Source organism: Nanorana parkeri, unplaced genomic scaffold (genome assembly GCF_000935625.1).
Source record: "Nanorana parkeri isolate BGI_ZX_2015 unplaced genomic scaffold, ASM93562v1 scaffold162, whole genome shotgun sequence".
NCBI classification, from domain to species: domain Eukaryota; kingdom Metazoa; phylum Chordata; class Amphibia; order Anura; family Dicroglossidae; genus Nanorana; species Nanorana parkeri.
The window spans coordinates 1,915,383-1,942,956 of NW_017306430.1; positions in this window are offsets into that span (position 1 = coordinate 1,915,383).

Consider the following 27,574-nt stretch of genomic DNA (forward strand, 5'->3'; position numbering starts at 1 on the left):
AGTTTGCTCTAAACCTGCAAGTTGGTTGAGCATTAATAAACATTAGACACTAAGAACCTGTACTATAATATTTTTCAGATTTTATTAACAATAGATGTGCCTTAATGGACCGACATTATCACAAATATATGTAACATAAATAATATTTGGCAGCAACCAAAGTGTTTTCTTTGCTCAAGATAGATAGTGCATAAATGCTCAAATTAAGTTAATCTTCTTGTCTCATCTATATTCTACACTACAACTGATTTACATTGCAATGATAAACACGGTTGTCACCTATTTTAACATCAGTAGTTGCTCATCATAATTATTCATTATACTTTATAATTGACTTTGATCAATCATGTTTGACTATTGTATGATTTACCAAGTTCCTCTAACATGGCAGAGAACAAGAAAGGGAGGCTGGAATTATTTTATATTGCACATTTTACTTAGGTAAAGTAAAACTGTACTTGTGTTCTCTGCATCTCTCATTGCATACACTGAGGTAACTTTTTAATTTACACTTTATTTAAAGCTAAACTTTCGGCAAATAAATAGGACACACATTAATGCAGCTCTACAAACATTAGCATATAATTAAAGGAGAATTATGGGGAGAGAGATATACATTGATCCCCATAATTAGAGCCGATATGTGATACTGCAGCTGTCACACGTTGGCTCTATAGAGCGGGAACTGAGTGCTCACATACCACTGATCACTCCCAATCTTCTCCCTGCAGAGAGTGGTTACTGTCAGTCACTGCTCCCTGCAGGGATTCCCCCTCCCCTCTCTGTCCCTCCAACGCTGACTGGAGGGACAGACAGTGGAGGGGGCGGGCACAGCTAGAGAGGCAGAGCCAGCTGTCAATCAGGTGGCGGAGTGGATCCTGACAATATTGTCGGGATCATCTCCAGCCACAGTGCAGCTCTGCTTTGTCAGCATATAACGGACAATAGCGCACTATATGCTGAGCTTTGGGTCACAGGAGGACATAGTAAATGTCCTCCAGAGAGCCTCAAGAGGACTATGGGCAAAAAAGAGTGGGTCATAGTTCTCTTTTAAATGTATTTTTTAAAAATACAGTTTAAATACCTGAATTTGCCCATAGTGATAGCCTTTTGTAGACTCTGTATTGCAGAGATGGCGTGTGAGAGGAAGTAACAGCACAAGGAACTAATTTGTTTCTGTGCCGACAAGAAGCATGCTGATTAGTGATGGGCCGAACACCCCCGTGTTCATTTCGAATTCGTACTTTAGAACATGGAAAAAGTTTGAACTCAAACTCAATGCAAGTCTATGGGGCTAGAACTTTGAAAATCAATTGTCTCCTTTTTGAAGGCTTCTATGCATGTTATTTGCCATAAAAAGTGCATGGGGATTCGGGTACAGCCCTGGGGGACATGAATCAATAAAAAAAAAAAACTTTTAAAAAATACAATTTTTAAAGGAGCAGTGATTTTAACATCACTTAAAGTGAAACAATAAAAATGAAAAATGATTTCAAATATCGTGCCTTGGGGGTCCCCTTAAACTGACTGTAAAGTGGCGGATCTGTACGATGTATAGAACCTGCCGCAGCAAAATGACAATTATAAAGAAAGAAATGACATTTAAAAAGGAAAAAAAAGAGTTCTGCTCCCCCTCCCAAATAATACCAGACCCTTTAGGTCTGGTAGGAAAGCTAGGAGGGAGCCTATTTAAAAAAAAAAAGATAACCAAGTGTGGGGTTCCCCCCAAAAGTCATACCAGACCCTTAAGGTCTGGTAGGAATTTTAAGGAAGAACTACACCCCCAAAAATTGGGGGAAAAAAGACGTGGGGTCCCACCTAAAATTCCCAACCAGACCCTTGATTCGAGCACAGGCCTGGCAGGGCAGGAAAGGGGGGAGTGCCTGCAAAAGCACCTTGTCCCTGTGCCGATGGGGACAAAGGCCTCTTCCCCACAATCCCTGTGGCATTGGTTGTGGGGGTGTGGGCAGGGGGCTTATTCACACTAGGGTACCCCTTTAATAAATGGGCACCCAGATGTGGCCCTCCCCTTGTGAATGAGTAAGGGGTACTCCTTACTTGTACTTTTGAAAAAATCCTTTAATTGAAAACAAACCCCAAAAGACATGCTTTTGACAAGTCTTTTATTAAGAAAAAAAAGTGTTGTCCACGGCGATGACGACTCGATGAAATAAAAAATAAAACAAGGAAAATAATAGAAATAATTTTTTATAAAACGACACCCGCCAACCCATCCACTCGCAACAAACTCCCACCACAGAATGGCATTCTGACAGATGCCGATAAAATATAAACAATTGGGCAGAGCTAGCGGTGACAGCTAGCTAGCTCCACCCAACTGTTTACAGTTTTATGGCATCTGACAGATGAGCCATGATTGGGGAAAGTCATCATTACTTTGCCCAAATGTGCGGTGCGCAGTGCCTTGTGGGGCGCTCAGCAATTGATCAGTCCGCTGAACGCCCTGACAGTTTGTGTGTTCACCGAAATTTTGCTCGACTCGAACATCGAGCCCATCCCTAATGCTGATAGGAAGAGGAAGCAGAGTGACAGAGAAATAACATAATCACTCTGCTACTTTTTCTTTCACTGTCCAGTAACAGGCTGAGTCAGGTCCGGGATGATCTGCGCTCAGAGGAATTCGGTCAACAGTACTGGACAAACAGCAGCAGAAAAAGTGCTGTGGGGGAAATCTCTGGCTTGAAGGTAAATATTTAAGCAAAATCTACTTTTGCTGTTTTATATTAATGGGCTAATCATTAAATCTTGGTATTTTTTTGGTGGAGTTCTGCTATAAGTGGTCATTTTCCCATTTTATGTCTGTGTTTTTTCTTTATCAAACAACACTCTTAAAACAAAAGTTTAATTTGCGGCAATAGTACCACTGTTTCATTTTCTGCTGCTAATAAATTAACCTATAAAATCTGTAAATTAAAGTTTTATTATATCCAAATAATGTTACACTCCTAATTTGATAACCAGCAACAAACACCTGCATGCAGGGCTACTCACCATGTGACCACTCACACATAGGCAGGTCATAGCGCTCATTAAATTATACATGAAGACAAACCTTTTTATTAGATTTGGATTGTATGGTAAGGGTAAATAACCACTGTCAGATTTTTATAGTTGTCTCTGTCCACCACCAATGTAACTGGGGGTAAAAGTGAAGGTAAATAGATTTTTGAGTCACCACCAGAATATGAATAGAGGGGAATCTTTATATGGGGACATTTGTTTCTGTGACAGTTTAAAAGGGGATTTACCTGACATTATAAAGATATTTTCTAACATGGAGTTGGAAAATCTCCCTAATGAGACAAGGTGGAAAAAAATTGACAGTGGTTTAATTATCTCCTACTGAATCAAAAATAATACAAAGAAATAAATTGACTTTAGATATACTTTATTCTGTTTCTCACCTTTGTATATCACTACTCTGCTTTTGCTGTCACTCTCCACAGAAACCCCATCTTATGCTGCCTTCCAGGGATGTCGGCTTTAGCCTTTCATTCACCTGCTGATGGGTCCTTGCCTTAAACCTTCTTCTGCAATAACCTGCAACAGTGTTGTGAAGCATTCCACAGGCTAAATAAAATCAGATTGTGGAAACCACTGATTAAAACATCAAATAAAAAATGTCAATTGAAAATGCTTAACATGTTTTGTCCTATACAGACCTTATTCTGAGTTTTGTTATACAATGAGTATTCCTTGTGTTGTATTCCCATTCCTTATAAAACATATTGCTATGTTCCATTTGTGAGCATTTACCACATCTTGTATAAGTGTGTACAAAATTAAGGAATTATATTTAAAATCTACATAGGGCTGTATGCCAAAAAGTCTATTTAGAATATATGCATATGTATAGACTCCATTTTATGACAGTCATCACAATAATTTGAAATTAATGTCCTGTGCTGGAAACATTTCTGTTCTATATGACTATCTTCAAGTACATTGTGGTAGTTATGTTGTTATGCTGTCTTCTTAAGAGCCAATTTGATGCCACAGATGACAGTTCCTGCCAAACCATTTGGATTTACTGAATGTAAAATGTCTCAAAATATGTGCTGATGTACCCTGCATTCAAAACAGATGCTTGAACATATAACTCTTAATGCCAATATGAATATTTAACTTTACTATTATTTTAATGAGCATTAACAAGCTTTTATTGAGGACATTTGAATGAAGCCTGATTGTTGCAAAAGCAGTAACTGTATACTTTAAGGTTACAATTGCTATTAAGCAAATGTTTTCCTGGACATAGTATAAAGACCCACACACTGCTTTCCCAAATCTACTGCAGTTTTTTTTTCCTCTTCCTGTAACAAGGTCACCATTTAACATTATTTTATAATTCTGGCAGTTCTCTGGTAGATCCATGTTGCATTCTGGCATTTCCCTGATGGCCATGTTGGATCCTAGCATTTCCTTGACAGGTAGCCTTCATATTTATATCAGAAAAAGTTTCCTTTAAACCACTGCTTTTAGCAGGTGGTTAACACTGGTGAAAACCAATAGACCATTACTATTACAAACATATAGATTCCCATCTGACATAGTGGGGGGAAGTTATCAAAACTGGAGTATGCAGATGCTCATGGCAACCAATCAGACATCTCTCTTCTGTTTGCTCAAGTACGATTTGAAAATGAGACAGAGAAGCTGATTGGTTGCAGTGCAAATCTGCTCCAGATTTTGTTTGCTCCAGTTTTGATAAATTCCCCCAATTGTTTCACAAGCAGGGAGGTTTTTCACTTTAAAACTGTGCCAGATGCTGGTGAAATTTAATATTGTAGGTCAAGAGTGCACACAGAGACCAGAGCACGATGCAGACACATGGGAGAGCATCTAGAGGTTCAGAGATAAGATAGAAGTACTTTTACAGTATACGAGCAGACAAACAGAAGAACACTGAACTGCCTGCTGATGAGGATTGGCTCTCACCAAGGTCCTCTGAATTTCACCAGAACCATTGAACCAGAACCATTGAATGAACCTATAAAACTTGTGTGGCAGGACAACTCCCAGTACAGAGCCCTCAGGAATGCTAAGCTGGGCAGAATAGCTAGACACAGAGACAGGTCAAGCCAAAGCAAATGTATACAGACTGAATCAAAATCTAAAGCCAGTTCCAGTAGACAGACATGATCATGATTCACAAGACAGAAAGGCCTAGCCCAAATACCAACATAGACAGGGGCCGATGTAGCAGAGTCAGAACAAACTAATATGGATAGATGAACTAGTGCTGGCTGGTAAGGACAGAACCCTTTAACACCCCAGACAAACTGAAGATGAGACACAGAGGGCAATAATCAACTGACAGAACATCTTTGACAAAGACCCCATGTAAGACATTAAATGGGCAAAACTGTAAATCCATGATAAACCCCCAAAATTGACATTTCTGACACCTACTACCTATCTCAGAAGCATCTTTGATCATCCTATGTCAGTTACCACTCTTAAATTCAACTTTTATAAAGACAGGTATTTGGTACGAAAACAAAAAGTACATTACCACTCTCATCTGACAGGGACTGTATTTTCTATACTCACCCTCATCACTCTTACAGCAAAATAGACATTTCTTGAATTCTCATTTTCTCCTTACTTAGAAACTGGTTTCTCATATTGGCACTCAGATCTGGTCAGACCATCACCCCGTATATTTGAAAATTCAGCTCCCTGATGTAGTTTCCCCATCTTCTCTTTGGGGCCTAATGAACGTCTACTGATAGATATTAGAGTTCAAGATACGGTTATTAATGATATTAGCAATTTTGTTAGTGGTCACACCCTAGGATCAGACAGCTACTTCTATTAAGTGGAATATCCTAAAATGTGTCATGCGTGGTGCTCTTATTTCTAATGCCACACGTCATAGGAAGGAAAAATCAGACAAAAAAACACTGTTGCTCTCTAGTATTCACTGCTTGGAGCTTAGGCATAAGATGATAGGCTTATGGCAAATTATATACTCCTAATTCAATATCGTACCACATTACATCAACTTCTAGATCTTAATTATCTTAGACATAAGGAGTCACTTGAGCATGCTGTTTTTGAGTATGGAGACAGATTTAACGGAAAGCTTGAACACTCTATAAAAGCTAAGCAGGCTAAGACCTATATCCCTTAGATACTTACTGCTCGAGCAACCTTGGAACATAGATCTGGTATCTGAGGTATTTCACAATTGCTATTCTTGTCTGTACAACCTTCAAAATCATTCCCTATCCAATGATCTTGCACAAGCTCATAGGTCCCATGTTCAAAGAACAGCATTTCCTATACTGCTCATACTCTGTTATCTCCTTTTTTCTGCAGAAGGAAATTAATCAATCATCAACTCTGCTCTTGCTCTCTACTAAAATCCTGGGCCTGGATGGACTCCCTGGGACTTGCTATAAACAATTTGAATCTCAACTCTCGGCTGTCTTGGAGACAACATTCAGTGCAATCTCATTTGAGTGCCCATTCAGAATCCAAAATCCCAAAAGGTAACATGAGTCTATCTTTATGTGCTAGCTAGAGACCCATTTCTCTGATTAACGTGGACCCTAAAATACATGCACAAATACTTGCAAATAGGCTTAATACATACTGTATATACTGTACCTTCTCCTATTCACAAGGATCAGGTTGGCTTTGTCCCTATATGTCTTGATATATACATGGGTCGAGAGGCCTGGGACAACACTATCACAACTTTGACCCTTGTTGATTACGCTAAAAAGCATTCACACCCACTATGCCTCTCTATAGATGCCGAAAAGGCATTTGATCACCTTGGAACTTCATGTAAGATACTTTATTGCAGCTAGGACTACCGTCTTCATTCCTGGAGTCTGACCCACTATCACACCACTTTGGCAAAGATCTACTGTATGTCAATGGCCTTCCTTCTCAACTGGTGTTCATCAAAAATGGGACTAGGCAAGTGTGCCCCCTTTCCCCTTACCTTTACATACTTGCCATGAAGCACCTAGAAACTGCCATTAGAAATAGCCCTTAAACCCAAGGTATATATTTTGGTAACTCAGAACACAAAATGGGTCTTTAGGCAGATGATCTCTTTTAATATGTTCCCAAACCCCCTGTTGCCTTTCTGAAGTTACTACGTGAATTCCAGCAATTTAGTTAAATTGGTAATTTTAAAGTCAATTATGCAAAATCGGAGGCTCTTGACATTTCCTTGCCAGTGGGAGAAAAAGTTTACCGGTATACGTTGTACATCCCAGCCAATCTTGCCAATACTTTCACATTGGACTATCTTCCTCTGTTGATTACTGCTTCACAAGGTCTTGAGGATCATCATAGGCTGCTTTATTCATAGTTTTGGCATGCTGCTATATACAAATCGGATATTCTTCCAAGCAGGGCCCCATAGCAAAATGTTGTATGGGCCCTGTGATTTCTAGTTATGCCCCTTGCAGAGCCCACCTGAGATCCAAAACACCCCACCTGAGAATGACCCTGCACAGCACACCATAGGCTCGCTGGTCACACCCCTGCTCACCTCTTACCTGTCAGCCTCCTCCACCGCCAGGCCCCACCTCATCCTCCTTCATGATCACTGGCAGGTCCCGCCTCCTCCGTCACCAGGCGCCACCTGCTCCTCCACTTCCTGGCCCCGCCTCCGCCTTTGCACCTGCTGGCTGTCACTGACTCAGCAGCAGCTGTGAGGAGGAACGCGCAGCTGCATAGATCACAGGTTGTCAGTGATATGAACAGTCGTGCGTTCCTCCTCACAGCTGCCAGTGACAGGCAACAGCCTGCGATTACATAGTGACCCAGGCGGCCTGCACAGCATCAGGGGGACCCTTTTGTCCCTCATCCTGGCTGGGGCCCTCTGTGCCCCGGGCCCCATAGCGGCAGCCTTTTTGCTTGCCCCATTACTGAAGGCCTAAGATTCTCTTATTTCTTGGGCACAGTTGAGGTAAACCGTGCTTTCTGCTCCAGACTCTCAGAGATTGCAATCTGAAACTAATGCCTGCCATATTTTCAATTACAGGATTTTTACAACTCCATAAAGAGCTCTGCTTCTTTGGATAAGCCTCCTAGACATTTTGAGTTGTTCTATCAAAAGTCAGAAGGTCCTATTCATACTATTTCTTTACTCTAAAACCTTTTGGCAAAGCCCAGTAATACTTATCATCCGAATTATGTGATAGCCTAGGAGAATGAACTACAAACTGACCTGTCCTCCCAGAATATGGATAAGGCCTTTAATATTAATCCACCCAGAATATGGATATAGGATATAGGCTCAATAGATCTGCTGTTGCACAGAAAAAGGTCTGTAAAATTCTAACATAATGGTATGCATACCCCCAGACCCCTCCTAAGATATTTCCCATGGTATCACCCATTTGCTAGAGATGTGGTATGTTAGAAGGCATTGTGCTACATATCTGGTGATCGTGTCCGCTCATTGTCCCTTTCTGGTTTTCATGTACAGTATATCACAGGGTGGTGGGTTCTAGAGCACCCAAGACTCCCTTGGTAGCCCTGCTGTCCATTTTACCTGGTGGTTACCTTGGTGTTGTGGGATGTCCAACCCTCTTCACAACTGCTTGTGGGATCCTTGGATCTTAGTAATGGGATCAACAACCTTTAAGAGTATACAACCACCCTAGAAGGGAAACATATAACTTAACTGTTATGTCACCTAATTTTTAGGTTATGGTTAAGGGACTGACACCTTGCCCGCAATCACACTCATTGGCAGTGCTAGTCATTAATACTACCACTGTAATCTGATTCATGTATCTCCCGCTGATGACAGAAAGACTGTGCCACCCCTGGAAAACAACTCCCTCCCTTTTCTCTTTCTGTACATTATTTTGCTTTCTATGCCTTCTTTTTTTTCTCTTTTTCATTTCTCCTTCCCCTTTTTCTTTTTCCACGGCTCACAGGCTTGGATTCACACTCCAAGGGCCCTTCCCCACAAAAATTTCCAAGATATACTGTTCATGCAAGAGATTATGGAATATATTATTGATTCCAAGTATTATGCATGTACTTTAATTTGGAATTGTGTACTAGATTCTGTCTGGAATATGGTCTGTGATCTGTATTCTGCTTCTTGTCTTTTAAAATAAACTTTAATAATGATAATAAAAAAATTACAAAACTGGCTTAATACACATCACAGAATATATTTGGTTTCATACAATTCAATCCCCTGTGAGTAAAACTGTACTGATGGACTATATTGTTCATGTCTAATATATACTGTATAGTGTCAGTGACTTATTACTCTAAGGCTGAAATACTTTTCATGTTTTGATTAATAATTCAGTATAGTAAGGTCACATTGTATACAAGGTCAGTATATAAAAATATGTTTGTTCTTTTCATCTGTTATCTGAAAAATCAGTAATAATTTTTTCCATTCACTTGTGATTTATTTTAGTGTGAGGTTAATAAAATTGTAATTAGATACAGAAGTGATGATATTCAACGTGCCTTTTCGTTTTGCATTCTTCCTTTCTGTGCTGTGTTTTCTGCACGTTGTGTTCTATTGACAATGTCCCTTGGATAATTACTCAGGAATATGCTGTGTATTCATCATCAGTGATAATGATTATAAATAAAGTTCTCTAATATTCTTCAGCAAAAAGGACTTTGAAATGCACTGTTTATAGCTTAATTAACAGCAGCCAGTGTGTAGGCTCTTTGATCCTATTCTACATTTAATAAACTGTTGAAATCACAGCAGTGACAAGACCACAGAGTTTATGAGAAGCGTCATCATATTTTTACCCTTGGCCATCAGAATTACTATAGCAGCAAATATAATATTACCATTAAACACTATCAAAGCTATATTTAGAATAAAAATTCCTTATTAAATGATGATACAGATGAAAGAACATATCTACCATGCCACTGAAAAACAGTTTAGCCATATGGTTGAAGACTGCCTGGATTTTAATTCTGGGCATGTATATCTCCTCCCCTCTCATATACTCATAATTCAAGAAGCGATGGAGTATTACACGGTGAGCTGTTGCAGTGGATTAGGAGAATATACAAGCGTAATTTTGCCTATAGCTTTGCTGTTTCCCTGAAGAATTTGGGCAATGCCACTTGTAAAAACTACTCATCCAGACAGCTAAATTAACTGCTATTGGTGACCTCATGTGCTTTATCCATGAGGGCTTTTCCAATGCCAGATTAAAAAGAGTTACACTAAAACAACAGTGCATGCATCTTTTATGTTTTTTGCAGAATTTTTCTAGTCTGAGCAAGTGCCTATCTGTAGCACTAACCCAAGTTCAGTAATTCCTAATCTGTGTCTGGAAGCACTGTCATGCTCACCGACCTGTACTCATTTACTTACAGTGTCCCAGTGACAGTTCTGGCCAAAATGTTGCCACCCCTGCATTTCTGTTAGATAATGCACCACTTCGCGCAGAAAATTATTGACATTACAAATGTTTAGGCATTCTCATGTTTATTTCTTTTGTTTGTATTAAGATCTCTGGAGATGGACTTTGAGAATGTCCATGCAACTTGCGATTGTGAATGCTTTTCCACAAAAACTTGGAATGGAATTATTTCTTGCAACTTGGAGAAGGTGCCAATACTTTTGTCCAGTCCATTTTTGGAGTTTTGCGTGGAATGTGTCAGATTTGTCTTCCCCCCACCCCCATTTTTTTGTCATACCAATACAAACAGAAATGCAGGGGTGCCAATACCTGCTGACCAGGGACACTGATCTCCAAACAGCAAACTCTCCCTGGCGCTCCGGGAGTCTCCTGCTCCCGGCCACCAAGGAGAGAAACCCTGCTGTTTCTTTTTTTTATTATTCTGACACAGAGCTGTGTCAGAATAGAAAAAAAAAATTTGCCCATTGGAATGCATTGCTAGATTCCTATTGCTATTTCAATTTGCAATAGCCAATGGTAAACTAGCATTGTACCCGCCCTCTGCTGCAGTTCTCCATCAGGTCCATCAGCAGAGGACGGGTACAATGCTAGTTTACTATAGGCTATTGCAAATTGAAATAGCCAATAGGAATCTAGCAATGCTGTGTCAGAATAAAAGAAAATAAGAAACATCAGTGTTTCTCTCCTGGGCGTCCGGGAGCGGGAGGCTCCCAGAGAGCCCGGAAGATTATTTTTTTTTTTTACTGCAGCAGAACCGCCGGACAACCACTGTCACTGCTAGCTCCGCACAATCGTTTTCTATTTACTTTTGTTTTACTTTTTTAACTATTTTTCTGTTCTGCTCGGTCCCTCTGAGGGCAGAACAGCCGAGCCGAATGCCGCTGAGCTATTCACTCACTGCTAAGAGGAGACGTGATTTTGATGTACAAAATGTTTAGTGGTAATGGCAACATCTGCAATACTAATTTTATTGTAAACTCTGTAAAAAGGACTAGAGGCCACCACCTAAAAATGGTGGAGAAAAGATTTAACCGCACGGGGCATAGGGGCTTTTTTTCAGTTAGAGCGGTTAAAATCTGGAACTTTCTGCCACAAGCAGTGGTATCAGCAGAGAGTATTGAATCATTCAAAAAGCAGGTAATTGCAGGGGGGGTGGGCAGTTGTGGAACCTGGAGTTCATATTTTAGGTTACAATTTCAGGCAACACTATCCAATACACCTAGAGGGGGTATGAAAATTCCTTCTGTATTAAACATAAGTAAGAAAATGAGAGATTTTTACAGCACTGAGATCTAGATTTTGTCACTAATGGTTTAGGAATCTAGTAAGTATGCCCCTGTAGGTGTTCAATTAACATTAATTAGGGATACACCGATACCAGTATTGATATCAATGCCAATATTGGGCATTTCCATGAGTACTTCTACTTGTGAAAATGCCCTGATATCAAAAAACAATACCAGTGCTTTACATTTTCAAGTTGAAGCGGCTGCATGAGGTCCTGCACTTGCTGGGGACAGCTGCTGCAATCCTCTTGGGAACCATGCAGTGCCTGCTTACAGCGCTTCCTTCAGCCCACACATGTTCACACCTTAGACCCTCTGCACCCTTTCTGAGACCTGAGACCTCCGCACCACCCTCCACGTGAGACATCAGGTCAGCACCCCAGAGCAGAGTGGCAGCATGGAGTATGCAGCAAATTCATATACAATTATTCTGCATTGCTGTATAATGTATTGCTGGGATTTGTAGTCCTCTATAGCTGATGGTATTATTCTGCATTGCTGTATAATGTATTGCTGGGATTTGTAGTCCACTATAGCTGACGGGTTAGTCTGCATTGCTGTATAATGTATTGCTGAGATGTGTAGGCCTTTATAGCCGGTGCCATTCTGCATTGCTGTATATAATGTATTGCTGGGATTTGTAGTCCACTATAGGTGATGGTATTAGTCTGCATTGCTGTGCAATGTATTGCTGAGATTTGTACTCCTCTATAGCAGGTGGTATTCTGCATTGCTTTATAGTGTATTGCTGAGATTTGTAGTGCCTCTGCAGCTTGGAGTCAGTGACAGAACTACCAGGGTTGCAACAGTTGCAGCTGTGACTGGGCCCTGTCACTCCAACACTGTCCTAAAATCATTAGTCAGTATTGTTTTAGAAAAACTGTCACATGACACAATAAAAAGGTACCCTTAATTGGTATCGGCGAGTACTTGAGGAAAAGTATCAGTACTCATATTGGGTCTGGAAAAAAATGGTATTGGTACATCCCTAACATTAATCTTTGGGTTAAAAGTTATATTAGTATATGTTGGGGTCACTGGGGACTAAGGATGGGGTTTATGGAGCCAATTGATAGATGAAGGTTAAGTGTAAGCCTAAAGAATCACTGTAACACTGTAAAGAAACACCATTCCCTTGTGGGGCAATGGGACAGTTGTGCTGATTTACTAGGAGTTGAGAATCTGCAAACATAAATTGTGTGTATATTCACTTCAGTTATCAAATCATGTAAAACAAATTTCTGTTCACTTTAAATACCTCATAATGTGCAGATAGAAATGTTCTTCACATGTTTGGATAATTGTAGCCCCAAAATGTACACAATTTTTAGAAACCCTATATTCTCACCTTACCTGCACTCCTTACTCCTGCAGCTCCTTGCTCCTCTGTAGCCCACATTGAGATAGGTTGTGTTAGTGACGTGGGAATGCAGTGACATCATCCCCCAAGTCAAATAACAGTACTTGGGCCTTGGCTTCTAAGCCCAGATACTGTCAAAATGGAGCAGGTCACATGTTCCTCAATATTCAGAAGTGCCGGGTATTCTAGCTGGCCACAGAGGAGCAGGAAGCGCACGTAAGGTGTATATGGGGACATGTCACTCCTAGATGGTACAGTGCACCCCAGCAATGGCCTGGATGGAGAAATGAAAAATAAAAGCCCTGAGCAGTTAGTTATGCTATGCTCTATATATTAACTTCAAAAGTGTAATATGCAATTGTGCCTTGGTGTATCATTTATTCTTTAACATGTTTTCTTTAGAAATGGTTAACAAGGCTGTTTTACGTAAGTTCTAAATGCTTATACCTCAGAGTAGGAGGTCTATATCCTGCAAATGTTAACTAGTCTTTTTGCCGAACACAGTGACCTATTTATCATTCTGAGAGAAATAGAAATGGTTGTCATAAGTGACAGTATAACTACTGGCCAGCACAATGCTTTGTCCCTGCTGCATTTCAAATGGTGATATATGTTGTCATGTAATATTTATTTTCATTTCAACTGGTATGCTCATTTTTCATATGTGGTGCCCTTGGTGATGATGGAAATTAGTTGTATAATAACTTACTTTAAAGAACTGTCAAGCTTAGAGGAAGCCACTGCAAATGACACTTGGAAAAAGGTAGCCCTATAAGGACTCGTGTGCAACAAATTGAAATGTCAGTAAAGAACAACCATGAATTTCCATTTAAATAACAGCGATCTATAATTGTATTACGCTCCTATAAATTACCTCTTCCTCTGCTGTGTCAGTCAAAGATATAGAACCACATATCAAAAATAATGTAACAAGTATGAGATAAAATAATCTTGCCACTAAGGTCATGACTGGAGATTTAAATCAATAGCTTCTGTATGCAGCGATTAAAGGTTTTTATCTCACAGACAAATTCAGCACATGTTTTGCGTGTTATGATAAGCTAAGGCTAAGAGGCATCAGAGAACAAGTTTTATGCAGGAACGTATTCAGAGCAAAACAAGTCATTGCATCCAATATACGCCACTGATTGTTTTTAAAGAGTGTTGCAGAGTAAACCAATATATTTTATGTATTATGTTTACACTACTCAATCAATGGAAATTCTAGATATAAAACACAAGGATTTATTAATGCAGAAATAGCTGGTAATAAGGCATATACAGGTGAAACTCGAATAATTAGAATATTGTGCAAAGTTCATTTATTTCACTAATGCAACTTAAAAGGTGAAACTAATATATGAGATAGACTCATTACATGCAAAGCAAGATAATTCAAGCCGTGATTTGTAAGCCATAACCGTGATGATTATGGCTTACAGCTCATGAAAACCCCAAGAACCCCAAATCCACAACCTCAAAAAAGTAGATTATTACATGCAATCAATAAAACAAGGATTGTACATAGAACAATATCGGACCTCTGAAAAGTACAAGCATGCATATGTACTCAGTACTTGGTTTGGGCCCCTTTTGCAGCACTTACTGCCATTACTTTTGCATGATATTCTAATTATTCGAGTTTCACCTGTATTTGCTTCATCAGGATCAGATATTTTCTGGAAAAAAACCCTCATACAATTTAATTGGAAGATTCCCCATTGGAGGATTTTCCCTTACCTCCTGTTGTGCTGACAACTGCAATATCTTGGATTTACCATCCCTTTTTTGTCCTGGTGACTATAAAGGGTGACTCTATCCAGCTGGAACAGGTACTGCTATAAAAACCTGACAGAACTACTAACACTTCCACATTCACTTGTGCAAAAATTGGCATAGTCTGGTATGGTGTAGTGGCCAGGGAACCCAACCACTCTTTCCTTGCTCTGATTCCAAAACTCCAGTAAAAAGTAAAAGCTTGACTCAAGCCCATGTAATTTGCGGTTTGAGTGAACTAATGCAGTCATTCACATCTTTAGCAACAAATGATGGACAAAGCACTTTCTGGCCTTTAAACTGGGGCCAGATTGCTCAGAAAGGGCTATTCATGGTGTTTTTTTATGTACTAGCTCCCTCCTTATAAAATTCAGGCTTCCCCGTTTTTTATGAGCTAATTGGCCTGTGTTTGAATTGTGGGCCCTTTGTCAATCTCATTGCAAATCGCGGAAAGTGCAAACTTTAAGGTGAACCCTATTAAAGTCAATAGGGGGCAAATCTTGAAAATATATTCTGTCCAGTTCAAAGCTAATGGGCAAATAATTGTCAACCAAAGGGTATAGGTAGCTGGGCAATGGCATGGGTGCCATGTACCAATGGAAAATAAAATATAAATTATATAATTCAGAAGGTCTTCCTTTTTATATGAATTTGAGGGTGACATAGGACAAACACTCTTCCTTTTTAATACATGCTTGGGAGATGCCTCTAAGCTCTATGTAGTGTCAGTGAGCAGTACAATTCCCAAGAAAAACATCAGAAAACACCATATTCTAGCATCACATAATTAACATGTGTACTAGAATATTTTACTTTTACATTATGTCATGTCCTGAATAGAGCAGCAACACTATTGTATAAATAATATAACTAAATATTGGACAGACTCCATAGACCAGGGGTAGGCAACCTCTGCACTTCAGATGTTGTGAAACTACAAGTTTCATAAGGCATTGCAAGCCTTTGCCAGCCACAGGCATGACTCCCAGAGACAGGAAAATGAAAGGATTCATAGTTTTAGCACAGCTGGAGTGCCAAGGTTGTCCACTGCTGCCATAGACAGTAGTTCAGCAGTTGAAGTAGGCTGCATTTTAAAAATTAAATATATTTTACTGAAAAAATTAAGCAATATACTACAGACTCCATAAACAGTAATAAAACAATCTGTTGTTGGCCAAATTTGCAAAATCACATATTGAATGCAGCCTTTCAGGCCAGAAAAAGCATAATAATATTTAAAAATGACAGAATATAATATGTGTTGTTTAATATATAGACTCCATAAACAGTATATAAACAACTGTTGTAGTGCTTAAATACAGCGTGTGTACTCACTAGAATATGTAGGAGGCTTTCTAGTGAAATACTGTAAACATAAGCTAATGTGGAATTTTTTTGATTAAAATTTGTGTCATGTAGGTGCTTTTGAAAATGTGGCTTAGTGAAAGTGTTTTAAGACTGTGCACATACTCACTACAATATTTTGGGGACTTTGTAAAATAAATGCACTCTAATTTTGCTTTTTTATTAAAACTGGGCTCCATAGCCCGCTGATCGGAGTCAAAGTACCGCAGCACTGAATACTGAAAAATGGCCTGGATGGGAAGGGGGTTTAACACCGCGGATGTCAACTGGTTAAAGACTGTGCACATACTCACTATAATACTTTGGTTGCTTTTTTCAGCAAAAAAATAAACTCTGAAGTTTATTAACAAATAGCTAGTATACACTTTTTTATTACAGGATGCCTGTCTCCCATTGGAACTGCAGCCTAATAAACTGCAGCAGACTAATAAAAGATGCTTACACATTGTCGGTACACTATTCATGGCTATTGTCTCACTGTTTTTTCATAATAAAACATTAAAAAAACTCCCTGTTAAATTGCATCCTATCAAAGTTGATTATGCACCGTGTATGCACTGCACAATATTTCTCGCTGTTTTAAGTGAAATAATGCACTGTAATATTTAGTTCTTGATAAAACCTACCTCTTTTCCTATTGAATTGTGGCCTACTAAAGCTGCTTACATTGTGTTCATTGAGCCTGCACAACATTTCTTGATATTGTTTGGGAAATAATGCGCTGTAATTTTTAGCCCATAATAAAACATATCTCATCTCTCCCTTTGTGACCTAATGAAGGTGCCTATATACTGTGCATCACGTGTATTATATTTCTGACTATAATATGTTATTTTTCATTTAAATTCAATATAGGATACATACAGTACATCCTATTTGATGGCTTAAATAAGAAAATTATCTTCATTGATCTGCTTAACAACTCTGTTGTATGCATTAATTATTGTTTCCTGTTTTCTTTTATTTAGTTCCTTGAGCAAAACTCTTAACTCCTATAAAACATCAGTGTCCACCTTTTCTTTTATGCTATCAATATCCTCATTCCACATTGTCAGAAAAGCCCAGGGATGCATTTGTGGCCAAATCAATAGGCTGTTTTACATCAGAGAACCATGTGCAGATAACAACAAGAAAACTGCTTGCCACTATCCTCACCAGTGTCTGAGCAGGTGACTATCTGAGCACCGGTGCCAGAGGGTATAGGGCACTATGCCTGGGTAGATCCAGAAGCTAGTCTGCACAGAAGGAGGCAAGAATGCAACCGGAAGGACAGAGAGGAACACTGCAGGGGCAGGACGAAGTCTGGCAGGCCAGGGTCAACACCAATCGGGCAGAGAAGTACAAGAGCAGCAGACAGAAGAATAGTCCAGGAACAAGCAGAGGTCAGGGGCAGTCAGCAGTCAGGCGCAGTCAAAGGAGATCCGGGTCAAGGCAGCAGAGCACAGGAACAGGCAGAATCACAGGAACACACCCACAAGCTGAAAGACCATTCAGCAATGATTCAAAGCACAGGTTGGTTTAAGCAGAGTCATCTATCAAGGGGAGTTACGTCATATCCTGTGCACAGCATTAGCACGTCTTTGAGTGTGCGTTACGTGTGCATGTGCATAAGCGCATGTTTCCCGCAAATGCGGAAGACAGGCCCATCCGCAGAGGCACCCAAATGGCAAGGTATAGTCTTACAAGAAGCAGTACTAGAAAGGTAAGTAGTTGCTCTACACCTTTAAGGAGAAGGTGGAGGAAAAAAGGGCATTAGGAGGCATAATTTGTCTCAATGAGGACCTGCTCCCCCCGAGCTCTTGACTTATATTGGGGTGCTGCTGCTGTATTGAAGCCAAACAATAATGTAACAGTAAAAAATCAATTACACATGAAAAATACGTGATGGCACAATACAGTATTGTTAACACTGTCCACGTGAATCATATTGTTCCATAACAATGCATACAGCTTAAAGTCATCTCCCAACCATGTATTTGAAAGGATTGGTCTTTTCCCATGCATCTCAAAAGGATACTCGCCCTGCTGAATGGTATTTCTTTTGCATTGGTACATGTCCCCTATGGCAGTGCTTATCTCTCCATTCCTTTTGTTTGACAATCTCTTTCCTGTTAGCCTTTAAAATGGCCAGAATTTATTTTCAAGATTCGCCATCAATTGACTTTTATAGATTTTACAATTAGTTTGATGAATGGCCCACAAGTCGAATCCAGGATGATCTGCTCATTACTATAAAAAAGGAATCAGTTTTCCTGTCACACAAACTTTCTCTTTTTGGGGCCTTAACAAATAAAACACCAAAATCTGGGTGTTACATGAATCCCATATACTATATTTATCTATGTGCACTGAAAGAAGAAAACTGCAACATGATCTCCTGTAACAGTAAGTGATTCATGGGTCCATATTGGAGCATCTTGTTAGTTACAGCTAAGTGACCATGCTGAATACATTTCTTGATGTCATATATTATTAAGCTGCTTTTATTTATTTTTTGCTGATTTTCTACCACAGCAAGTTACGTGTGGTTTACTTGGTTTTGAGCTAAGAAACCATGTTTTCGGAAAAAAGACCATTGTGGAATTGACTAAGGTAATTTCATGTGGCTTGGCCTGTCTAGAAACCAGTTTCTATGTCATGTAAAATAAACAATGGTATGCATTGATTTGTGAGCATACTCTGACAGTCTTTTGCTACATATTGCCTTTTGGTGCATATAAACAGTTTTTTACAGTCTTTTGTTACATTTCCAAAAAACAACAAAAGATAATGGTAACAGTGGGTAAATAATCAGAATATTAGAAAATTCTCTCAGAAAGATATATAAATAAAATTACTATGAATTTCTTTCATCTAAAGAAGGAGGTTTTAGTAGAGCTCTTTGTTTATCTGTCTCTTTTCCCATTAAGCATTGTCCTTTATAGCACGTTACCATCACACATTGCATTTGATCTCACCCTCTGCCGCATTCTGTAGAGACACTTTTACATCTGTAAGTTTGTTTGGATACCAGATAGGAGTAGTATTGCCCAGTTATAAGCTTTGATCAAGCTGCCACTTTTTAAGTGCATTTTTATTCTTATTTATTAAAAGATGTTTTACCTGCACATATCCAATGTTCTCTGGTTACTTTATTTTATACTACTAGTTATTTTACCTTTGTTACATGCAAGCAGTGTTTAAAAGCCTTTATTTATGTGCAAGAAGTGAGCAGACTCTGTCAGTCTCTTGTAACATGTGAATAGTAACAGGGTTGGCTATTCTGCTACAAAAAAGCTAACTGAAAACTTCTGTGGTAAAAAAAACAAATTGACTCTACTTATCTGAACAGACTTAGAACAGCATGCTGATGGATAACCATAGCTATATATTTACACTCCCGCACAATAAGCCATACCCACTTTTCATGGAGTGTGCGCTACTTGATGTTTCTGACATTGCATATCAGTATACGAATAGTTAATAATAAAATAAGATAGAAGAAAGGCGTGGACCACACCTTGTTTAAAATGTTTCTCTGCTGCTACCATCCTATATATTATATATCAGGGGTCTCTGATTCAATCTACAATAAAAATATACAATGTAATGAATTAGCATTCAAAATATCCAAGCATTTCAAAGTTCATCTTATGTCATAGATACTTCATTATTCAATTTACAAACTGATGGAAAGATGGAAAGGAAAGGAGCATAAACCCCTTAGATGTCAGCAGCAGGGGACCTCCCAGCAGAGGTAATATGCCTGTGTGTGGGAGGGTCATAAACAGGGTTAGAGGAAACAAGACCATAGACTGTTCCAAGAACCCCAAAAAGTCCCCCATATATACTGAAAACCACCAGTTACTGTCAGGATGCAAGGGGTGTTACCCCTTCACGGGGCCAACTGGAATGGTGCAGGGCACTGGTTCCCCTCCAGCCTGATAAAACTCCTGGTGCCCGGGCTGCGGGTGCGCATGCTCTAACCACACGACGGGTGCGCAGTACACAGGCTGTGCGCGCATCTCCGGAAGCGCACGCTTAGCGCGCCTGCACTATTTAGGCTATCAGGTGTGGGCCCTGCTGGGGGAGGTTCCCAGCACACACCTTCCACCTCTCTCGCCTGCCATTGGCTCCTGGGTAGGGAGGCCTCCTGGTTGCCTCGGTGACCAAGGGAGTGGTCTTACATCCCCTGGCTATAAAAACCTGGCCAGAGCTCTGGCTTGTTCCTGAGTTATTCCACCCTATGGTGTGATAACCTAGCTCCCCATCTGTATATCTTGTTGTTGCTTCCTGACCCCTCATCTGAACTCCCTGTTGCCGACCTTGGACTGACTTTAGCCCCTGAACCCTTGCTGCCCACCCCGACCAGGATTGGACCTTGACTTCTCTTTTGGATGACCCCTTTGTACTTCTGAATTTGGACGCTTCAGGCCACTTACTGCGAGTGGGTTCCACTCCACGCTGCCAAGCCATGTCTGACAGTTACTCACCAAAGAGTTTATCTCAAACAATTCAGCTAAGTATAGCCCAGATACTGGGTGCAGAGTTTGGGCATCCATCCTGCTCCACCTCCCTATAAACCCCCCTGCCCATCTAGGTGAAAACTGTACTTTGCTGCAAAAAACAGCATGCGTGATCTTTCTACTGTATTTGATGGGTGTATTATTTATGTGTATGGGTATCTGTGAGATAAGATGAACTTTAAAATGCTTTGATATGGCATAATACTCATTATATCATGTCTTTATTATACATTCATAGGGTGCTGGTCACAAGACATATTTGGACATTGTATGTGTGCACTAATGGGGGGTTTTTGGATTACAAATGATGCATGTGCAATAGTTTTATGTGATTTGTTAACAATATAATAGTAATTACAAACTATAATCTGTGATCACTTATTGCTAGATTTAGATTCCCTCTAGTTAATAATAATACAAATAAATGACTTGCTGGTGGCAAGTAGAAATGTTGTTTCTGAAGCTTTTTTCCATCAATACTACATAGATTTAATTTGTTCAGTGTCCTTATTTTCAACATTCTTATTTTTTACTCATACACTGTCAAATTTTCATGCATGACTTTTTGCCATAGTGTCTGCTTACTGTTCTTTCAGGTTAGCAATTCCTCACTTGTCTAATTTTTAGATTCTTGATTTGTTTGTTTGCTTTACTGCTTGTGCATAACATTTTTAACAGTGTATGAGTTTTCTGTCTCCAGAAAACTTTTCAGATGAGGACGTGTTACTTGTTGGCAAGATTATTGATTGTAAATAGAATGTTGAAACAAAAGTTTCTGCAAGAATGGGTAAAGTTGTTATTGTTTTCATGAGCAAAGAGAGTTTGGCACACAAGGTGATAGCAAGTGGAATAGTAATAAAGGTATGATTCTCATTTTATGCCCTTGGCAATGGTACTACTAAAAGATAAAACCTTAAATATGTCACTTATCCTGAGAAATGGTTCAATAACCAAGAAGCCAGCTCTAAAAAAAAACATCTAACGTAATGCTAAATCCAAATTTTAATTTTATAGTGACAATCATGCAGGCTTTATTTTCCTGAGTAAATGATAAATAACATTAGTATGAGGCAACATGGTAAACCCAGAGGGCAAATCAAAGAGTAAAACATTTATTATGGAAATACTATTGTTCCTTCTTTAACATTATGTGTATGATTACTTTTTACACATGATTTGATAAGCTAAATGTTTTAAGTAATTTATCTTAAAATCTATTTTGTTGGTTTGGATGCACAGAGATTAAAGCAAATTGGTCAGGTTTGGAATGTGTAAGCATATTCTGCACAGTATAACACAATGAGGGGAATTTATCAAAACTGGAGCAGACAATATCTGGAGCAGCTGTGCAGGGCTAGGGATTAGCTTATCTCTTCAGTTTGTTCAGTTAAGATTTGAAAATGAAAGAGAGAGGCTGATTGGTTGCCCTGCACAACTGCTCCAGATTTTGTGTGTTCCAGTTTTGATAAATTCCCTTCAATGTATAATCAAGCAAATACTCAGAGTTACTGTAAGTCATTTTCTACCAAACAACAAGCTCATAAACACAGTAGTATATCCACCAACAGTGAATATAAGTCTGTTGATTCCTGGCATCATGCGGACGGCGGACTCTTCCCACCATAACAAACATCACTTACAACTTTAGAGAGAGAGAAGGAGAGATCAGCAGTGGGGAAATGCTGATCTCTCCTGTCATCACTTGAAACGGCCGCTGTGCTGGTTCCGGGCCCACAGGGGGGACAGCGGAGCAGCCAGAACATTTGTATGTCAAAGCCAGTAGATACTCCCCCGCTTCCACCACCGCTGCAGGTTATGCCAGACTCCACTGTCTCCCCCTGCGGGCCCGCAACCGACACAGCGGCTGTTTCCAGTGATGACATTTCCCCACTGCTGATCTCTCCTCCTTTGTCTCTAAAGGTGAAAGTGATGTGTGTTACATCACTCCTGCCTTTAGCTGTCATTTCTCTGGCTGCTATAGCCAGAGAAGAAGCTGGTAAAGCAGATCTCTGCTTTATGAGCTTCTTTGGGTTAAGTATAAAAAACAAAAATAAACAAAAAAAATTAAAGCCACATATAAAAAAAAAATTAAAAACACAAAAAAATTTAAGTCCCCCGCCCCTGCATGCATGCACATATAAACGTAAATGTGCGTCGGGTGCGCCTACCTGCGCAAACAAAGATTATGCCACACATGTTACATATCACCACAAACCTCAGAGTGCGAGCAATAATTCTAGGGCTAACAATCAATGATAACACTAAACTGATAAGTGGTAAAATCTTTTAAAGCGTTGCCTATGGCCAATTTTAGGTATGGTGTTTTTTGCAATTTCACGATTGCACGCAATTTTAAAGCTTGACATGTTTGGTGTCTAATTACCCAGCGTGACCCCATCTTTTATATTTTGCCAAAAATTTGGGTAAATATAAATGTTTCATAACATAGGGAAAATAAAAAAAAAATCAAAATGTTCGGTACATTTTTGATTGTACAGTAAAAAAGAAAAACCCCAGTGGGGATTAAACACCACCAAAAAAAAGCTCTATCTGTCCCCAAAAAGTTGTATAAAATGTATTTTGGTACAGTGTTGCATGACCGAATAAATGTCAGTCAAATAACCGCAGCGCTGAATATTGAAAAATGGCCTGGACAGGAAGGGGGTTTAACACCCCAGTCATCAAGTGGTTAAAAGAAACCTGGACTTAGAGAAACACTGAGTCTGCTATAGCTGACCTTTCCTTCTGAAAATGCTAGTTGGCTGGATATCATGCATATCTAATGGCTTCAGTGCTTTTTGGGTCACTAACCTGGCACAAGTATTCAGATCAGAAGATTTGAGTTTACTGTGACTTCACATGCTTTTAAAGTTTTCCCTTAATTACTTGATTGGGGGAAGTTGCTTGCATTGACAAAGTTATCAATTAGTAACAAGCTAGAGGATAACGTCTGAACCATCTGCATAATTTTTTAAACTAGGGACAAGGTTTAGGTTCGTGGCTACCATGGGGTCAAGGCGACTGCTGTAAGAAATTATGCAGAGTTTCGCTGGGCCTAATTTTTTGTAACTATAATGTACTGCATGGTCTTTGAACTTAGGTCAGTTGGCTTAGAAGGGACAATAATGGAGGCTGACAGACTGTGTAGGGAGAGTTAGTTGTTTAAAAGGTTCATACTGTGATATAATGTGCTTAATGGATGTGGATTGTAGTTTGGTGGACTATATATTCTTGTGTAACCCCCCCCACCCCCGCCCCCAGGTTCACAGCTTAGTGACTCAACATTTCTTTTTGGGACTAACTGTGCATGTGTGTCAGTAAGAACTGTAATTGTGGTTAAACTGTTGGCCCATATTGCAGACTTTTTATTGTTGTTTTATTGGGGGGGGTTTCTTTTATTTCACAATTATCAATATTTTTTCATTTTCTACTAGGTTAAAAAAATGGGTTAGTGTTTAGTTTTTCATGGTGTATATTTTTGCTAGTGCCTTTTTTTTATTTTGGTGTGTACACTTTGTTTGCAGCACATCACCACATATTTATAAGATAAAGTAATGTGCATCAAAGCACCACATATTTATTCCTACTGTTACCATTAAAATCAGGAAATCCCCTGAAGTGATAGGCAAAGGTTCTGCAGCTGGAAAAAGTTTGGGTGAGCATAATGTGTAGGAAAAAGTTGTAGGGCCATATCATCTAGAGGCAGGGCGTATCTGCCTCTTCTATTTCAGAGTTGCCATGCTATACAGCCACAGCATGTATTGAAGATACAGTAGATGAGTGTCTGACAAGACCTTTCTGCTCTTCCTCCTGTTTATTTGGTTAATGAGTTGAGGTAACATTTACCCTTTATTAGTTCACCACAGGTATGCTCATCCCCCCTTTCCTTCTCTACCGGGCCGCTCAAGGGTCTGGCGTGGAGTCCCCCTTAAAATTCCAACAGACCTAAGGGGCCTGGTAAAAATTGGGGATAATCCAACACAGTTTTTTAAAATGAATTAATTCAATGAAATTAGTTCATTTTTAAAAACCCCACCCAAATATTTGAAACAAAAAAACGAAAATTTAGATTCGCTCCGAATATGAATAACAAGTGGATCCAAATATTATGAAAATAAAATCTGAACGTATACAAAACAAAATGAATGTTTAATGGGATTACATGTCTAGCAGAGACATCATGCTGAGAGCAGCAAGAGGCAGTGATGTTCCAGCTTCTGGATCTTACTGCCAAGTAGGCTTCAGTGATGAGGAGGGGCTGGATGATGAGATGTCAGACCATCGATGAGTGACATCAATTGGAGAATAAGAAAGTTCTGGTAGAGACCTACAGTTCTGGTAGAGACCTAAATGTGGATTGATGACTAGATATGGATTGTAATGTGTCAGTGTCAGTAGCAGGAAACACATGACTATAGACACATGGTCCTGTAAGCATGGACAGAGATGCTACATATTCTTCATGGCACTCTGGGTCAATTTTATGACAGCTACAAAGGATGCAGGATGGGGCACCTTGCTGGAGGTGTTGATGCAGCCATGTGTCTTGTCCGATGGTGACAGCACAGTCATCTGTACCCCTCCTCCTCAATGGCCCCATCCTCCAACTCCTCTGAAACAACAATCCTCCAAGTGCATCAGAGCATTTGCAATGATCCAGGCTAAATGCTGCCATGCTGTTTTGCAGCATACAAGCCTGGTCAAACTGGGTAAGAGCTTCTTGCAGCTTCTCTATGTGCCAGCAGAGATTTAAGTGACCCCATGCCATCTTCAGCAAGGCAATATAGTGTGTGACAACTAACTAGGAACTAACCTGGTGGCTGCCCTTTGTCATGTAAAATTTATGTATGTACCTTGCCTGGCACATGTTCTCAACCTGGTAGTGCAGTAATCCATTATGAAGTGCCCTGCCTTCCAGGAGGTCCTTTATCAGGACAAAAGGGTTTGTGGCCACTTTAGGGGCTCATACTCAGCCAGTGTTCTTCTAGTAGAAATGCAGTGCCATCATCAGATGCCTGCCAGCCACTATATCTGTGACACTGGCTACAGATTTCACAGTATGCACTTGACCTACGGACAGTGTGCTTTTTGAGAGAGTCTTCAGCTCAGCAGGACACTTTTTATGGAGAGGCAAATCCACCTGTCCCCTGACAGCGTTGGCCAGCTCACTTTCTTTAAAATTAACTAGTCCTGGATAAGCAATGACTACAAAACCACTTCTGCTGATGCTACAGGCTAAACTTTAATTGTATCCACTCTAACCTTCAAGAAAAAATGATTCCTTCCACTTTACCAGCTCCTGATAGCTCCTCTCCAGGCCTATTTTATTATACTTCCCTTAATGTCTGTTTTTCAGCTATATTAGTATTTCCAGATAACATGATTTGACAATCTGATAACCAACATGTAATTGATCATAATGAAATAACGATTTGATAAAGATCAAACTTGATATGAATTAAATACATATATGTCTTAAAATAAAATAATATTAATTATATAAAACTAACTATGATAACATTAATTTAGCAGGATTAAGAAAGCAGTTTCTTTAAACTGCAAACTATGTAAGCTGAAATGTAAGATAATTGTTCTCTGATGAGAAAATATTAATGTACAATAAGCTCCTATTATTTAATGTATGACTTATTTTTTTATGCTCATGTACAGAGCTCTGCAATGAAAGCCAGAACATTGTGCTCAAGAGGGCTTCATGGAACATCTTGTTAATAGCTAATAAGATATAATTACTAAACTTTAACTGCCTATGGAATTAAGGGTTATGGAAAGATTGCCTTTTGCTAAAACAATTCTTTGCTTTTGCTGCCCAAATTTGAGACTGAAATGTTTACTGCATTTTATATTAGTTAATTATTTAAGCTATTTTACGTTGCTAAATTAATCAAATTAGTGTGTTTTTTTCTGGCAGGTAATACAGTAAGCTAAAAGATTAAAGAAAACATGAAATGTAAAATACTTTCCTGATTCAGCACCATGTCAATGCAAAGCTTGTGTGTTCTTACATTCAAGCTCCTTAGCCCCACTATTGACAAGTGAGGCTACCGATCATTATGATAGAGGCTTAGAATTCAAAAGGGTTTGGGTTTATGCTGTTGACCCATTAACACAAGCACCTGAGCACCAGGGATGCTGAAAACAAGCTTGACTTTTTGGCACCTAGAGGTGCCTGCTATTTGCTGACAATGGTTGGATGCATGAGAATTTTACATTTCAGGTCATTTTTAAAGGAAAACCTGTGCAGATACATGAACTGATCAGACAGTGGCATTATGTTGAAGGCTCCAAGAGATGTTCACTGATCTCAATTTAAAAAAAAAATCCCAAAACATACTGTACATTTCTTAAAATTTTGAATGAATCCAGCCATAGCACTCTGGCTTTTAAGGCTAGCTTCTGGCTTCTGCTTGAGCGTAGGTGCACGCAGGGGCGTATCTGCCGCGAGGCAAACAAAGCGTTTGCCTCGAGCGGCAGATTCCGGCAGGGCGGCAGATGTACCGGCCCGTGGCCCGCGAGCCGGTACTTTGTGGCCGGCAGCCAGCTCACAAGTCAGGTACGCGGTCGAGGACCGCGTATCTGACTTGCGGGAGCAGCTACAAGGTCTGCATCTCTGTCGGATGCAGACCATGTAGCTGAGTCTGCGCCGGCACTCGGATCCTCTCGGCCAGCGCTCTTTCAGTGAACGCTGGCCGAAAGGATTGTGCAGGATCGATTGGGAAGGTCTGCAGCAGACCCTACCAATCGACCACCGATAACCGGGACCGCCGAGCCGCCTCACAGCCTCCTCCCTGCAACGCAACAAGGTAAGCAGGAGAGTGGGCTCTGAACTGAATTGTATTTTAGGGGGGG